We start from the raw sequence: 16,893 nt of genomic DNA on the forward strand, positions 1-16,893 counted from the left end.
CAGACGGACAAAATAGTGGTGGCTAACCAACCAGACATAGTGGTGGTAGACAAACAGAAGAAGACGGCCCTAGTGATCAGTGTAGCGGTTCTGAATGACAGCAACATCGGGAAGAAGGAACACGAGAAGCTCGAGAAATACCAAGGGCTCAGAGAAGAGCTCGAGAAGATGTGGAGGGTGAAGGTGACGGTGGTCCCAGTGGTAATCGGAGCACTAGGTGCAGTGACTCCCAAGCTAGGCGAGTGGCTCCAGCAGGTCCCGGGAACAACATCGGAGATCTCTGTCCAGAAGAGCGCAGTCCTAGAAACAGCTAAGATACTGCGCAGGACCCTCAAGCTCCCAGGCCTCTGGTAGAGGACCCGAGCTTGAAGGATTAACCACCCACAGGGGCGAGTGGGGAATTATTTTATTTTATTTTTTATATAGCAATACCTACAACTGTTTCCTACTATTACCATTAATAGAACTTCATATTGGAAATTAAATAGTTCGCTTTTGAGCCATACAGTTGTAAAATCTGAAATTACATGACTGTTAAAACACTTTATACACAAGGCTAATATTGAGAATTCCTATAGCGCAAATTGGGAAATTTTTAAATTTTAGACGAGTAAAATGTTGCAAAAATAGCTAAGTCAAGGGCAGCAGAAGAGGAAAATCTAATTGTTCAAATTTCCGCAATATATCAACTCCCACCACTCGAGGTCTCAGAGGCTGATAAATTACGTCTTAGGACCTTTCAATTTAAACTGGAAGAGATTTACTGCCAGAAAGCTGAAGGAGCTTTTGTTCGTTCAAGAAAAAGATGGATAGAGGGAGGGCAGAATTCTGCTTATTTTTTCCACTTCGAAAAACATAGATCTAAAGCCAATGCTATTCATAAATTGAATATAAATGGTCAGTGATGATTCAAAAATTCTCTCTCAATTTTGTTGTAATTTCTACTCAAAGTTGTATGAATCCAATTATAACGCAAAGGTCGCTACCCAATTTATCGACTCTGTAAATAATGTTGAAATGATTAAAAGTGCTGATAGGCTTCTTTATGACAGTCCAATTACTGAAAAAGAAATATTGACATCTACTGAGAATCCCTTAAAAACAAGAAATCTCCAGGCACAGATGGGCTGGTGGCTGAATTCTATAAATCATTCTCTTCTCGGCTAGCACCCTTTTTGTTGCAGGTTTACAATGAAAGTATTGAAAGGGGCACTCTTTCCCCCAGCCTCACTCAAGGAGAAGAATTAAATATATTTTGGATGATATTGTGGATGAGACACAGTCTGGATTTATGACAAACAGGCACATCTCCAATAATATTAGACTCACCTTGGATATTCTGGACTACTCAGCATTAATATCTAATGACTCATTCATCCTTCTGCTAGACTTCTATAAAGCCTTTGACTCAATTGAGCATGAATTTATATTTCTCACACTTCAGAAATTGGTTTTGGTGATATCTTCTGCAAAGCTATCAAAACTCTGTATTCCAATGCAAATAGTTCTATTGGAATGAAAAATGGCACCATTTCTGGTTTTTGTCTTAATCGAGGGGTACGCCAGGGATGCCCGACTAGCCCTTATCTTTTTTTACTTTGCACCCAAATTCTTGCCTCTCATATTTTGAATAGGCTCATGAAAGGTATAAACATAGCAGACAGAGAGACTGTCATCAGTCAACTGGCAGATAATACCACAATTTTTCTTAAAAATGCCAGCCAGGTGCCAATTCCTTTGCAAGTTATAGAGAATTTCTCAAAAGGGTCTGGAGTGATGCTAAACTTAAATAAATGCCAATTATTACCTGTCAAAGAGTGTAATGTTGAGAGTATTTGTAATATAACAGTTAAAAATGAAGCAACATATTTAGGTCTAATTATCTGCAAAGATAAAAAAAAAACAAAACTGAATTTTGCTAATTTTTTTCCCCAATTATTAAAAAATCTCAAACCAAATTAAATCAGTGGTTGCAGAGTGATTTAAGTTTAAGAGGGAGGGTATTGCTCTCAAAAGCAGAAGGTCTATCTCGACTGACTTATGCAGCAATTTCTCTACACTAAACAATACATTCAAGATTAATTGGGCAAAATATTTTCTTAAAAATCTCCATTTGGAATTTTATTCCTCACTACATTTTCTCTAAGTTTGGTGGTCGAAGTTTTATCTTAGGTTGTGATTATAATATAGATAAGCTTCCAGAAAATCTTTCGATGTTTCACAAACAAGTTCTATTAGCTTGGTCCCTTATATATAAATACAACTTTACACCCCATACGTATTTAATTTGGAATAATAGGAACATAGTGCATAAAAATAAATCATTATTTTTTTCTAGTTAGGTTGAGAAACGGATTGTTTTAGTGAATCAGCTGTTTAATCCTAATGGGCATCTTATGTCTTATTCAGAATTCTTAAACACTTATAAATTTCCAGCCACACCCAAAGAATATGCCATATTATTTGATGCAATATGTACAGATATTGTAATGCTATTTAAAGGTATTCAACCTTGTATATCAACTGTTTCTCTCCCAAACCCTGTGGATTCACACATAGGAAGAATCTGTCTAACAAACCGTAGTAAAGGTAATAAGAATATTTGTGCTTTGTTCCAGAGATAATCTCTATCTGATCCACATGTGATCTGTTATTGGAATTCCTTTGTCAGTGACATTAACTGGAAAAGAGTATTGACAATTCCTAACAAGTATCTGGTAACAAATAAAGTAAAAGAAGTTTCATTTAAAATACTGCATAAATATTATCCTGCTAATCATTATATGACAAAGTTGAAAAGGGACATAAATGTGAACTGTGGATTTTGTGGAAGCCATCCTGAGACTGTGCAACACCTCTTCTGGATCTGTTCACACACTAGAACATTTTTCTAAGACTTACTGGATATCTCTACAAGGACTTTACTTTGAAATGGGAAAATGTTGTATTTTGTTTCTTTCAAAGGCAAAAAAACAGAAGATGTTTACTTTATAATAAACTTGTTAGTTATCTTAGCTAAATTTTATTTTCACAAATGCAAATACAGTAGCCAAAAGCCTAATTTTAAACATTACTATAATGATACTTTATGTTACATAAAATTATTTAATGGATCACTTAACAAAAAGGTTATGAAAACTATTACTATTTGTACTAATTACAAATTATTTGAATGTATGTAACTTTTTATATTACACCCCCTGGCATATGTTAATTTTGTTCAAGTTGTACACATTTTCTGTACAGTGTTTCTTAATAAAGTTTTTTTTTTAAAAAAAAACAAAAAAACAAACCAGCTAATATATTTGAATGACTCGGTTAGCTCCTAGTATTTCTCGACAGCTCTGCCTCTTTTTCGACTGCCCGGGACATTTAAACAATGGATACCTCCGTAAACAAACAAATTCAGGCTTTTCTCCTCAACAGAGAGCTTCCCCCGTTTGAATAAAAGCGCTGTAAAATAGGAAGAATGGCGTATAATTACAGACTTAATAATACAGAGCTAGTAATTAGTGATGGTAAATTTGATTCTTTTTACTGAATCGAGTTTTAATGAGTCACTCACCAAAGTGAATCGGGTTTTTTGAGTCATTTGATTCACTGAGTCAGTCGACCAGAGAGTGCAAAAAATGTACATTTTCACTCAAACTTAATTTGTTTCTCTTTTCAAGTAAATCCTACTGCTAAGATGAATGATTCTAAAAGAAAACAACTATTTTATAGAGCAAAAAAGAGCAAAAACATTTCTAAAATTAAGCAATTTCCTATCAAAATTGCTTAATAAACATTTATTTTATTTTATTTTATTTTATTTTATTTTCCTGAAATGTGTTAAATATATATTTTCTCATCTAAATGTCCACTGAGCTGTGAGCCAGGGGGCGGTAATGTGCCTTAACATTGGTTGCCAACCAAGAAGAAGAAGAAGCTGTGAACCAGGAGGGAGGGGGTGAGTGAGTGAGTGATTCGTTCGCTCTATGATTGAGCACAGGAGGGAGGGGGTGAGTGAGTCCTGAGTGATTCGCTTACGATTCAGCACAGGAAGGGAGGGGGTGAGTAGCTCAAATGTGCTGTTAGCATGTTAGCAGAGCAATGCTACTGTGAACCGAGGAGCTATTTTCTTGATGTGAGCTTCTACTCAGGGTTTTTTCTTCCAGTTCAGATCAGAAATTTTTTTGTTACGATACTGGATGTTGTGTTTTTCTCCACAGTTTTAATTATAAGCTAGATACATTGCTGCTAACAGCAACAGGGATTCGTCAGTGAGTCAGTTGGGCTTGTGAATCATGATTCATGAGTCAGTAAAGTGATTCTCGAGTATTGAACGATTCGTTCATGATTCGCGCATCACTATAGGGCTTTGGAGTTGACATCACGCCGCAATGCATTGTGGGAGCGCGGCGCCATGTTCGGGGTCTACGAATCAAAACAAACACACTGTGTTGGAACAACGATTACAAGATGCTTAAAAGCAGCTCCAAAGAAACGGACGGTATAGAGACCGATTGCGTCCAGAGGCGAAGCGGCGGTACTTGCAGAAAATAGCGTGCATTGGAAATGTGGACCCATATGAAATACGGCCGTGGAGTAGAAACCCTGAAGACCAACCGCTACTGACATATTTTCGTACCTTATCTGTGGAGTCAGCACGTACAAATCGCCATTCAAACAAAGGTAAGTCAGCTCGAGTACTGCGTGTGAAATGCGTTTGATTTCCCTGCAAACATTCACATTAGTGCAGCATAAATTCATTCATGAGGGGAAATTACAGTGAGAACATGTGGAGGCTGTTAGAGGGAAAACATGGTGAGTTCAGTGCATTGATGTGACATTGTCCTGAAGGATTTAGTTATTCTCTATGGTTAAAGAAATTGCAATGATTTATTCATATTTATTATAAATAATTCTAATTATACATCTTGCTTCCATATTTGTATCCTGTGTCACTAAAAATACATTTTATTTTAGTTTTATACATTGATTAATGACCTGCAGAATCTCCTTATCATATTAAGTAATTCATAATTGTCACTTTATGCTTTCTCCATCTCTAAAGTGATAACATCCTTGCATTACATACTTTAGGTTCATTTTCTGCAGTCAGGTTTCTGACAGAGAACAGGCAGATTTACACTTTAACATGCAGCGTTCTATAGATGGACACATAAAGAAATGAAAAATTACATGTATGTGCTAACTTTCTAAACACTTTGTTACATTTATGATAAAGTAGATTAAACACATTTATGTCGGCCTGGGCTCATAGTTCTTGTCTTTAAATTAACTTTGTCTGTGTGTGTTTCAGGTACTCTCAAAGACTGAATGAACCAGCATTGCAGCCATGGGTCACTGTGAGCATCACAGGGAAGGTTGAAGCCGCCCACTGCACCTGTAAGGCCGGCGTCGTGGAGACCTGCACCCATGTCACTGCTCTTCTGTTTAAAGTAGAAGCAACAGTGCGGATCATGGCACAAGGACTGTTACAGATGAACCTGCATGCTGGGTTTTGCTGGGTAATGTGACCAAGATACAGTCACTGGTTGGCCATAAGATAGACTTCTCCTCTTCAGCTGCCCAAAAAAGGCTCTTGATCAAAACATAAACAGACCATCTGTAGTGACAGGTAAAAGGAGCCGTCCTCAAAAAAGAGAAATATCACCTGCTACTGTGGAGGAGTTGTCACTGCTGTAATGCCATAATGTTTTATCTAGGGGTCTAGATTTATGCCTGAAGTGCACGGCCGTGTAAATAATTTGCATTTACTGAATATGTACTGACTGAGTCCCACTGTTCAAAAATTTAATAAAGAAACAAACTAATGTTTGCCTTTTTTTTATTATTAAAACCACTTTATAAAACATCACATCCGTTACAATGTAGAATCCATATCATTTATAGTTTACAAGTGGCAAAATGTTTACATAAAATCATGACAGTGTTTACATGATATCACCCATTACTAATATTACTTTAATTACTATATCTTTTGAAAAAATATCGCTATTTATACAGCAAAAGACTTAGGAATGTTTAACAGGAGCAGGTTTCATTTTTCCCTGGTTTTATTATCACACTGTTCACCAAACGCAGCAAACCTTCACCATCTTATCCAGAAGGGTCACCTCTTCACCCTCACATGGAAGAAGTAATCTGATTGGCATGGTGGTTTGTTTGAAGCAGGTCCCTTGTGTAGCGCTGGAACTCAGTCATGATGTTTCATCCATTTCATTGGCTGGTTTGCTGCCAAATAATTAGCAACTCTATAAATAGAAGGTAGTTCTGCAAAATCACTCAGTAGGATGTTTGTTCTAATTTGCTATGACCTCAGAGCGCATCGAAAATAAAACTAATAGGCTATAAAGAGTGATATGAACATATTTAGAACTTACCGGAATGAAAATGTCTGGAGCACCAACAGATATTTGGAGATGGAAGAGAACTGGATATCAGCTGGTCTCACAGCTGCTATCCAGGCTACACGCCTTCGTTTGCTAACATCGATACACGAGCTGCCTCATGTTGCTTCCAGGTTGGGAAAGAATGAAAAGATAAACCATTTTCAAGCTTATTCTCTTGCCGGTCGTGTGATCGAACATTGCAGCCGACCACACAGCAAATACGAACCGTGGCTGTTGTGTGTGCCTTCGCTCCTTCGTCGCTTGCGCTTAGACCCCGAACATGGCGGATCAGGCCAAAATCCTTTCCACGCCCACCCCTGTGACATCACGCTCCAAAGCCCTATTAGTAATGTGTCACGTGAAGATTCATCAGCCAGATTAACTGTTTAGTGACAATTGACAGTGATAGCATACATCATCATCACTATTCCAATCAATCCTCTCCACACAGACAAGCATGAACACACTCGACTATCACTAAATCAAATTTTTATGGAAGCCCATTTCCGCCACTAAAAAAAAAAAAAAAAAAACAAGCCTCCATAACTCGAAATTTAGACGTATTAACTCGAAATCTGGAGAAACATAACTCAAAATTTGGAGAAGCATAACTCGAAATTTTGAGTTACTTTTCTCAAAATTTTGAGTTAATAACTTGAAAATACATTGCTCACTTAGAAATCTACATGAATGAGGTCACTTTCTTGTTACCCAGAAGCATATGGCGCAGAGTAACGTGCACTGAAAACTGGATTGCAACAAATTGGCGCTTTCGCGAGTACGTTTGCTGATGCCATGTGATTCAGAATAACACAAGGATTTCATCATTTTTGAAGCCACGCTAAAAATACTCAGCAATCTGTGCATTCATGACTGGATGTAATACCGGTAGCTTAGCTGTAGCATTTATACCTGAGGGCTTCAGCTTCCGGGTAACAAGGAAATGACGTCATTCACGTAGATTACTGATTGGCACTGCTAACTCGAAATTTCAAGTTACTTTTCTCAAAATTTTGAGTTAATAAGTCAAAATGTCGAGTTAATAAGTCAAAATTTCAAAAAAAGAAGTCAAAACTTTGAGAAAATAACTCGAAATTTCGAGAAAATAACTCGAACTTTTGAGTTATTTTTTTTTTTTAGTGGTGGAAACCGGCTTCCATAAAATTTTACGCATAGAGAAACACGATTTGTAATGACGGTAGTTCAGTTTACAATAGGGCTCATACGTTCGGTCAGCAAGTGGCGGTATCCTTGTAAACTGGGGAGCAAACTGCCATTAAACGAATAGGAGAAGAAGTGAACATCTGCACATGCGCCATACGGATTGGGTAGACCCGATTTGTACGGTACCAACTTTGCACATGCGCAGTAAGTACCAGGGGGTCCTGATCCGTAACTATGTTTTGTTTTGTTTTTTCATTTTTGTCTACATTATATTGAAATGTTTCATTACTGCATACATTATAGGAGATACTTATTATTGTTTACATCTTAACAGATACTCTGATCCATAACTATAGTAAAATGCTTAGAGCGGAAGTAGTGGCCTTTCGGACATGTTTGGTACGGATCGGGTTTCCGGTACGGATCAGGAAGTGACAGTCTTTTTTTTTTTTTAAATTTAATTGAGCAATTGCAAAATACAAATTCTTAAAGAGGATAACACAGGTAATAATACAAGTGAAAGTTTTGAACAGTACAATACAGTATATAATAAATAAATGAACGAATGAATAAAAAATACAATAAAAAAAAACAGAAAAGATATATGGCAGGCATTTAACGTGTGCATAAAAGGAGCAGTGTAACAAAACATTAAAATAAATCTAAATTTAGAATAACAGGAGATAAGCAATACCTTGGTAAATTTTTTTGGGCATATTTGCTCTTTGTTTTTTTAAGTGACGAAAAATAAAACTTAAAATCATTAATAAAGCCAGGGAAAGAAGGCTTAGAGTTCCTCCATTTAGCACAATGGATATGATATTTACCCAATAGTATGATGATGTTAATAATGTCAGAGACATCCAAAGCTAGATGTTCCATATAAAAAAATAATATGATATAGTTCAAATGGTGGCACATCATGAATTTTTAAAGAAATCCAATTTATTATGTCACACCAAAAACGTTGTGTGATAGGGCATGTAAAAAAAAGATGTTCTAAGGTTTCATTTTCGACAGTACAAAAAGAACACTGATCCACCTCAAAGCCAAATCTCTTTTTTAGAGATTCTGCCACAGGATAATTTTGTTTATGATTTTAAAGTGTGTTTCTTTAACTTTAGGTAGAATAGGCCATTTCATAAATTTCGAGTAAACTTTATCTAATATATTTGAAGTAATTAAACTTGAACCATTCCAAGTAACCATTCTATTATAACTATGGAATATTTTATCTTTAAAGAGACTAATAATAAATTTACTATTGCACTTTTTATCAATCAGAGGACATTGTCCTAACAATGAATTTGACATATGCCCAATTACTTTATCTAACTCTTCAATTCTCTTCAAGTTTATCTTCCATATGTTGCCTAAAAGACTCGTCAATAATTGTACTACATGGCCTAATTATTTCAAAAAATGTTTGACAATCATCGATTGAAAAGTTAGATTCATATAATTTCTTATAGAAATGTTCTATTTCCTCATTTATTTGTTCTTAGCTATCAATGCTAAGATTATTAACAAATAGTTTATTGATTTTCTTTTTTGTTTGTCTTAGTTTTTCTAGGCCAGAGAAATAAAAAGTATTTTTTTCACCTTCTTCAAGCCAGCAAGGAATGCTCCTTTTGCTTTTTCCAAATATAAGCTATCCAATTGGTTTTGAAGATTATTTAGTTTGATTTGTTCTTCTACAGATGAGTCTGCTTTTTGACTTTTTCTATGTTTTTTTTCTATTCATATCATTAATAATATAATGTTGTATCTTTTTTTTTAACTTTTGAGATGCCTTTACTTATTTTTATAGCAACTTCTTTGATTTTAAATTTAAACCATTCCCATTTACTCAAGGGAGACTTTTCCAATAGATTAATTTCGTTTAACAAGTTTTTTGTTTCATTGCAAAATTCCTCATTGTCTAGAAGGCTACTATTAAACTTAAACCACAAATAGTTAGGGATATGCTTAACCCCACCTGGTTGAAAAGAAATAGCACAGTGATAGACAGTAGAAATTAACCAAAAGTCTAACCTTGAACATTGACCATTATTAGCCGAATTGTACCATGTGAATTGTTTGGCATTGGGATTTCTCATTCTCCAAAAATCAATTAGATTTCCTTTAGTAATGAATTTAGTCTCCTCATAATAGTGGCTATTTCCTCTTGGAGGAAGGCAATCCAAATAGATGTCAGGGACCAAATTAAAGTCTCCTCTAACTATGACTTTATCAGTATTATAGGTCACTTTCCATTCCTCCAACATCTTATTCAAGGAAGAGTAAAGTTGTTTGTTCTGTGCTCTTTTGTTATAACCCTAAACACAAATCAAAATATATTTAACATCATTGAACTCAATCACCATCATCAGCCAGTGTCCATTATTGTCACTACTATGGTTAATTACAATTCGCGAAAACCTGTTGAACAGGATCATCACACCAGCTGAATGTGTAGTCCCATGGCTGAAGAAAACATAATCTCCCCATTGTTGTCTCCAAAAACGTTTTTCCGCCTCCCCTGAATGAGTCTCTTGCAAAAAAATAACGTTGCTCTTCTGCTCTTTGCAAAAAAGAAAAGTTGCCTTACACTTTGCATTGTTCTTTAAACCCCTAAATAATAAGAGTGCACAAAGAGAGTGGTGCGCAGGAATGAGCAGCTAATGTGATCCCAACAAAATTCAACATTAGCATTTATTGCAGCAACCCGTAAGGTATCCGAATATTCGTAGAACACGTCAGTTAGTAACAGTACCTGAAATGGACCAATGTTACAAAGGATGTTCAGATAGGATCCACCCGACGGTTGTCAATCAGTGCGTAACCTTCCTTCAGAAACGCTCTTTTTCCCTTCTTCCTGGCCTCCTGAACCATTGGCCACAGCTTAGAACGAGCCTCCCTGTCTTCTTTGGAGAAATCTTCTCTGAATTGAATATGCATTTCATTACACACTCGGGCTTCCTTCAATTTTTTCCAAACTTCATCCCGAACGGTTCTCATCCCAAATTGGATGATGATTGCCCTTGCCCTTAGAGGCTGCCGCGGTGTTGGGTTTACCCAGGCGGTGGACTGTATCCACTGTGTCTCGGTTCACTGATAGAGGCACGACTCTTGTAAGTATCCCGATGGCAATTTCCCTTGTGTTTTCACCATCCTTCTCTGGTAGTCCAGTTAGTCTCAGGTTCCATCTCCTTTTGTATCAAGCGTGTTCCTCCACTGCTTTATTAAGCGCGTTTTCTTTTTGGAACTTTTCAATTGTTTCCTTAAGCAAGAAATTTCTTGTTTGTTTTCTCTTGTGGCTGTAGTATTAGCCTCGATGCGCTTGTCAAATGTTTTTAACAGTTCAGTTTGTTCATCCACTTTTCCAGTCAGAACCTGAACTGCCTGGAGAATGGCGGCGCCAATATTATCATCATTTTCTGTTGTCCTTACCCTTCATTTTCTTTGGGTTCGGGCTTTTAGTAGGTATATGATTCGGGTCGATTTTACTTTCTTTGGAAGAACTCTCGTCCACCTCGATGTCTTCCATGTCACTGTCTTCACAAGCCTCGCGGAGGGCAGTTAAGTTGTAGTCATGGTCAGCCATGTTGTAAACCACTTTGTTCTCAGGGGGAAAAAAGCCTCAAAAAACGAGAAAAAAAAAATTCCGGCAAAAGGAAAAAGGATTAATGCAGTTTAATCCTAGTGGAATTTGTAGATTGCTGCGTATTAATACACCAACTAGGGACAAAATAGTCTTATTATTAACGGAGCCTGCAAAAAGGGTGCTTCTCACTCCACCATCTTAGATCCTCCCGGGAAGTGACAGTCTCTGGCTGTGTCCCAATTCAGGGTCTGCACGCTTGAAGTATGCACAATACGCGTACTATGTACGGTGCATACTATAAGTACGAGAAGTGCGGAAGTGAGAGGCTTGTGAAATGGGACGGTCTAGCCTTCGTCGCGCTGTTCAGGTTGCCTAGCAACCATGATACTAACTAGCCTCTACATATATATATATATATATATATATATATATATATATATATATATATATATATTAGGGGTGCAACGATACACAAAATTCACGGTTCGGTTCGGTTCGATACTTTGGTGTCACGGTTCGATATTTTTTTGATACAAAAAAAAATGTTCATGCCTTTTTAATTTGTCATTTATTAAATTTTCACGGCACATTCTGCACCAAATCTCTGTGCGTTCATCATTCGTTTGAAGCCAGCTCACCTCCTGCAACCACTTTTCCGAGAATACGCGCTTCTTTTGTGGTTTGGACTCCTTCTGACATTTCTTTGGAGGTGGAGGAACATCACAGTAATTGCTTAAAGGAGCTTGCTTCTTCGACATCTTTAAGAGTTCTAAACAAATGTCTGTCCTCCTCCTGAAAATCTTATGTACGCAAACACGCGTTGCAACTTCTTATCTTGTGCACATTTTTTATTTTGACAGGGAATGCGCACCTGCGGACCACTTATGTGCACCCCTGGTTATTTAGCTCGTCATATTGCAGCCACAGAAATTCGTTTGTCCATGAAACCGTAAAGCTGCACTTTCTTTTTGCCTTATAGTCTGATTTGCCATAACTTTTCTGTTTTGTGGTAAGCTTTTCTTTGGCTGTCACTTCTTCACCCTGACCTGTCTTATTTGGCTCAGCAGAACTAAAATATATATCCTGCTGCTTTTACACACGCACTCACTTAACGCTCAGCGATTCTCTGCGCGATCAACCTCTCACATGTTTAAGCTGCGGGAGATTTCACTTGTCATGTAAGCTAACGATTGATAAGACGATGTCAGAGGAATTGGTGCGCAAATTATCATCACTCACCAATCAGTGCTGTCACTCTCTATACACAGTTTACGCGATTGCAAAGTGAAAGCAAAAAACAAGCGCAAATTCAAACGCGATTTCAATATGTCACATATTGACAGTGGCTCACCGATGCCAATGACATAATTACCCAGCTACATTTTCGAAAGAATGCAAAAGCATTGACATAGATTTTTCCTTGCTACGACAGCCCAACGGGCAGGGCAGAGATAGATTTTGATAGCCCGACTGGAAAAATTGCTAGCCCCGGGACGTCGGGCTAGCGATTTTGCGAGCCCTGTATCTGATTGAGGAATCACTCATCTTTGGAAAAGAGTTTATTACAGAAAAATGGCTCTTTCCAAAATAAAAGCTATACTATACGCTTCTTCTGGGCTATATTCTCAGCAGCATATTAAACATATCAGGTCCCCATAAGGAGAATCATGTGCTAACGGCTGACTAAATGACTCGGGTAGTTTGTAGCATGCCTGCTTGTTGTTTTTCTCTGCTTCCACTTGTCTTTGCACTAGGATGATGTCGGCGTAACTGTGCAGTCATATTTGTTGTGTTCCCACTAGTGCTGTCAGCGTAAATCTAGTTGAAATGACGTTAACGCCACAACACGACAAATCTCCGTTAACAAGCTACAGCGGATCGCACCGTGCGTGGGGCTGGGCGGCCAACACGTTAACGAGCTAACTGCGCTAACACACTAGTTCCCACCCATGTAATTGAGCATTGCTGGCACATCCAACATACTGTTTTACTTTAGTCCATGACGCGCTTACCTTCAGGGTCATACGTCACATAAAAACCAAAATAGTTCCAAACGCCAGATCTGAATGAGGGTGGGGGAGGTTCAATTTGCCATGTTGCAAGGAGAGCTTAACTTCTGTCTCGCTAGCTTGCCCTGCGCTCAGTGAATCTGCGTTCGACTACTCCGCCTAGGCTGCACTGTCGAGCGCAGATCCACTGAGCGCTCAACACAGACAGCACCGTCAGAAGGAAAGTTGATAAAATAAATTAAAAATTTTGTATTGTTCGATACATATGCCTACCGAACCGAAAGCACTGTATCGAACGGTTCAATATCGATACGAGTATCGTTGCATCCCTAATATATATATATATATATATATATATATATATATATATATGTAGAGGCTGGAAGTACAAACATCACTAATGTCACATAACTTTGCCAACATGTGGCCAACAGCAATGTTTTAATGTTCTTTGTTATTAAACATTCGCACATAAATAAGTGACATCATATTCAGTACTTACTTTTGACAGTTCACTCTTCGGCCGCTCCCTTCTGCTGTATTTAGCGGCAAAATTATCCACACCCACTGCCGCGCTATGAATTGTGGGATATATGGGACCACGAAGCATGCACCGGACCACGCTTGATATTTGGGGAAAACAACGGCGCATTTGGAGTATTCATTTGAAGTACACTTCGAATTGGGACAGCCGTCGTCGCGTGGCGGTGACGTAATCGCACTTAAAATGCGTACTTCAAGCGTGCAGACCCTGAATTGGGACACAGCCACAGAGCTTATTTTGGTTCCTGCAACTGGTCCATCGGGTTATTGTCTCCTCAGAAACACTTCTGTTGTGTTTTTTCCTATTTGTGGTTTTTTTTTTCGTATTTCCGTTGTCGTTTTTCCCTATTTCCGTTGTGTTTTGTGTGCTTTTGCAGGGTTTTTCTTATTGCTGGTGTTTTCTTAAGTTGCAGTCCGTTTGGCCTCTCAGGGCCACCGTATTATCAGCTAAATCAAGCACCAAGCATTCAAGGGTCTTTCTTATGTCTACTGAAAACCTCAAAGTGCTAAACTTTATACTGAACACCTAAAACTTACCTCCAGTTTTCTAATACTTCATAGAACCAGCTATATCATTCAAATCATAAAACCTGCAGCGTGACTTAGGCTGTATCCCAATTCAGGGTCTGCAGCCTTGAAGTACGCAGCCTCAACGGTCCTCAAGGGCCGCGTACTCAAAGACCGCTATGGCCGGAAGTGTGAAGCTTGTGAAATGGGACGGTCTAGCCTCCGTCGCGCTGCCCAGGTTGCCTAGCAACCATGATAGCTGGAAACGTGTGGTTGACAGAAATGAAGGAGAACATATTTTGTTCGTTTCTACATGAGCTTTGTGTGATTTGATGAGTATCTGAGGCTGAGACCACAGGACAGTAAAACATGATTGTTGGGCTTCATATCTGTACTGAACAGTCATTTAAGATTATCTAGTAAATAACAAATAGTTAATGTTGTTCATGAGACTAAAGTCAGTGTAAATATGATATGGCCAATATTATAGTTATTATATTAATCATTATTAGTTATTACAGCAGTGAGTTTGAACTCTCAAATCAAATCACTTCTATTGTCACATCACATGTGCAGGTACACTGGTACAGCACATGTGAGTGAACTCTGTGTCAAATACTGAGCTTCAGTAAAGATTCAAGTTGCAGCTATTCATATGTCCTATCACCTTAAATCTTCACTCAAAGACACTCAAGTATCTTTGACAGTGTATATACAGATGTATTATATATCAGAGACAAATGTTGTTCCTTCAGTATGTTGGCATTATTACATTTGGCTCAATGCTTACATATATGTGTAAAAAGAAAATGTACGAGCTGTGATAACTGTCTGATAAAATGAAGAGTAGACTGATATATTAAATATTCCTTTATTGGGTGAGAAAATCGGACCATGTCATAACTGCTTTAAGTCATACAGAATAGATATCAGAGCCTTAAACAGGCTCACTTCTGCTAAATGGGTCAAACTGGGCAGAAAGTATACAAACACATAACATCCTTATAGAATATGATGTAACACTATAGATCAACTTACCTCAGAATATATAAAGCATAGAAACAATTACAACAATATGATGTAACAAACACAGCAGTGCTACTAATCCAAAATACTCAAAGCTTCATAGAACTGAAACAAACATTTATTTTTAGCTCCATTCTGCTGCTGATACACACTTTAGGTTTCTGAATATTAAACTTGTTGCTGCCTTTCATAGTGTGTAACTTGAAGGCCCTGAGTACTTTCTCCCACACTGAAAACACTGGAATGATAAAATTATTTGAACATTATCTAATAAGACTGATTCAGGACAGACAATTAGTTATGTTAAACTTTTCTAGCAGTCCTTCACAAACAGGGAACAGTCTGTCTATTCTCTCCATCTGTCAGCTGGTGCTGGCTCTTCCTCCTCCTCTTCCTCACACACTGCTGAGTTTGTCCTGGTGGATCATCAGGGGTGCAAAGCCTCACAGATGATGTGTAGCAGTGGGTCCCTCAGTCTGTCCTCACTCTGGACACTTGCAGTTATCACACATGGAAATCAAATGTGTGATAAGCTGCAGGATTCAAACACAAGTGTAACTTATAAACACATGTTCATACTTTTATTCCACAATCAGAGAAAGAATCAGAGAGAGAGTGCAGGACAGACAGACAGGTGACAGTCTCAGGTGTATACACTGCTACAAACAGGAGGATTTAGTGTTTGTGTTATTACGAGTGCTAAACAAGAAGAGTTCCCATGTGTGACTGCTGTGATTAAAGCATCTTTCTTTCAGCTTAACGAGTGAACCGTCAGCTCGTTCAAACACACGTTAAAGTCCGTTTGGCTCGACACCACCGAACAGAGGCAGCAATATAACATAGCTAACATTAACAGTGCAGTGAATCCTGCTTGTGCCGTGATATTCAGGACTGCAAACCGAGCAGCATCACTGACTTTCAGCTTGTTGTGTTTGTGGATATATGACTGACTTTAATTATCCACAAAATCATCACATTCTCTGTAAGATTAAGGTCAACTATTGTATTATTATATTTTGAAGGCTTTAAAAGCAAGTAAAATCTGAACATACAAACATCACTAATGGCAAATAACTTTGCCGGCATGTGGCCAACAGTAATGTTTTAATGTTCCTCATTATTAAACATTTGCACATAAATAAGTGACATAATATTCAGTACTTACTTTTCACAGTTTACTCTTCGGCCGCTCCACTTCTGCCATCTGTGGCAGAATTATCCACACCGACTGCCGCGCTATGAATTGTGGGATATATGGGACCACGAAGTCTACACTGCCACAGCCTTAAAATTCAGGGAAATGAAGGACGCATCTGAGGGCCGCATTTCGAGCAGCCTTTGAATTGGGACAGCCTTCAGCGCGCCGCTGTGACGTAATCGGCCTTAAAATGCAGCCTTTAAGGCTGCAGACCCTGAATTGGGATACAGCCTTAGTGACCTCAAGCATGCTGAGGCAGTCTGCCTGCTTCATGATGCACTGCTTCCCCCTGCTGGATTCCAGTGTGAATTGATGAGTCACAGAGCTGTTTGGACAACACAAAGAAGTCGCTTTTAGTCTAACACTGATTACACTGAATGTACAGGGTGGGCCATTTATATGGATACAAAGTAATAAAATGGGAATGGTTGGTGATATTAAAGTCCTGTTTGTGGCACATTA

General features: G+C 38.1%; 1 pseudogene; it reads right to left on the reverse strand.

Annotated features, from left to right (window-relative positions):
- Positions 1-10,346: 10,346 nt before the first annotated feature.
- Positions 10,347-11,148, reverse strand: LOC148106099 (uncharacterized; annotated as a pseudogene).
- Between the last annotated feature and the right edge of the window lie 5,745 nt (positions 11,149-16,893).

The sequence above is a fragment of the Neolamprologus brichardi genome, chromosome 2 (assembly GCF_056152115.1).
Source record: "Neolamprologus brichardi isolate AB-2024 chromosome 2, ASM5615211v1, whole genome shotgun sequence".
Taxonomy (NCBI): Eukaryota; Metazoa; Chordata; class Actinopteri; order Cichliformes; family Cichlidae; genus Neolamprologus; species Neolamprologus brichardi.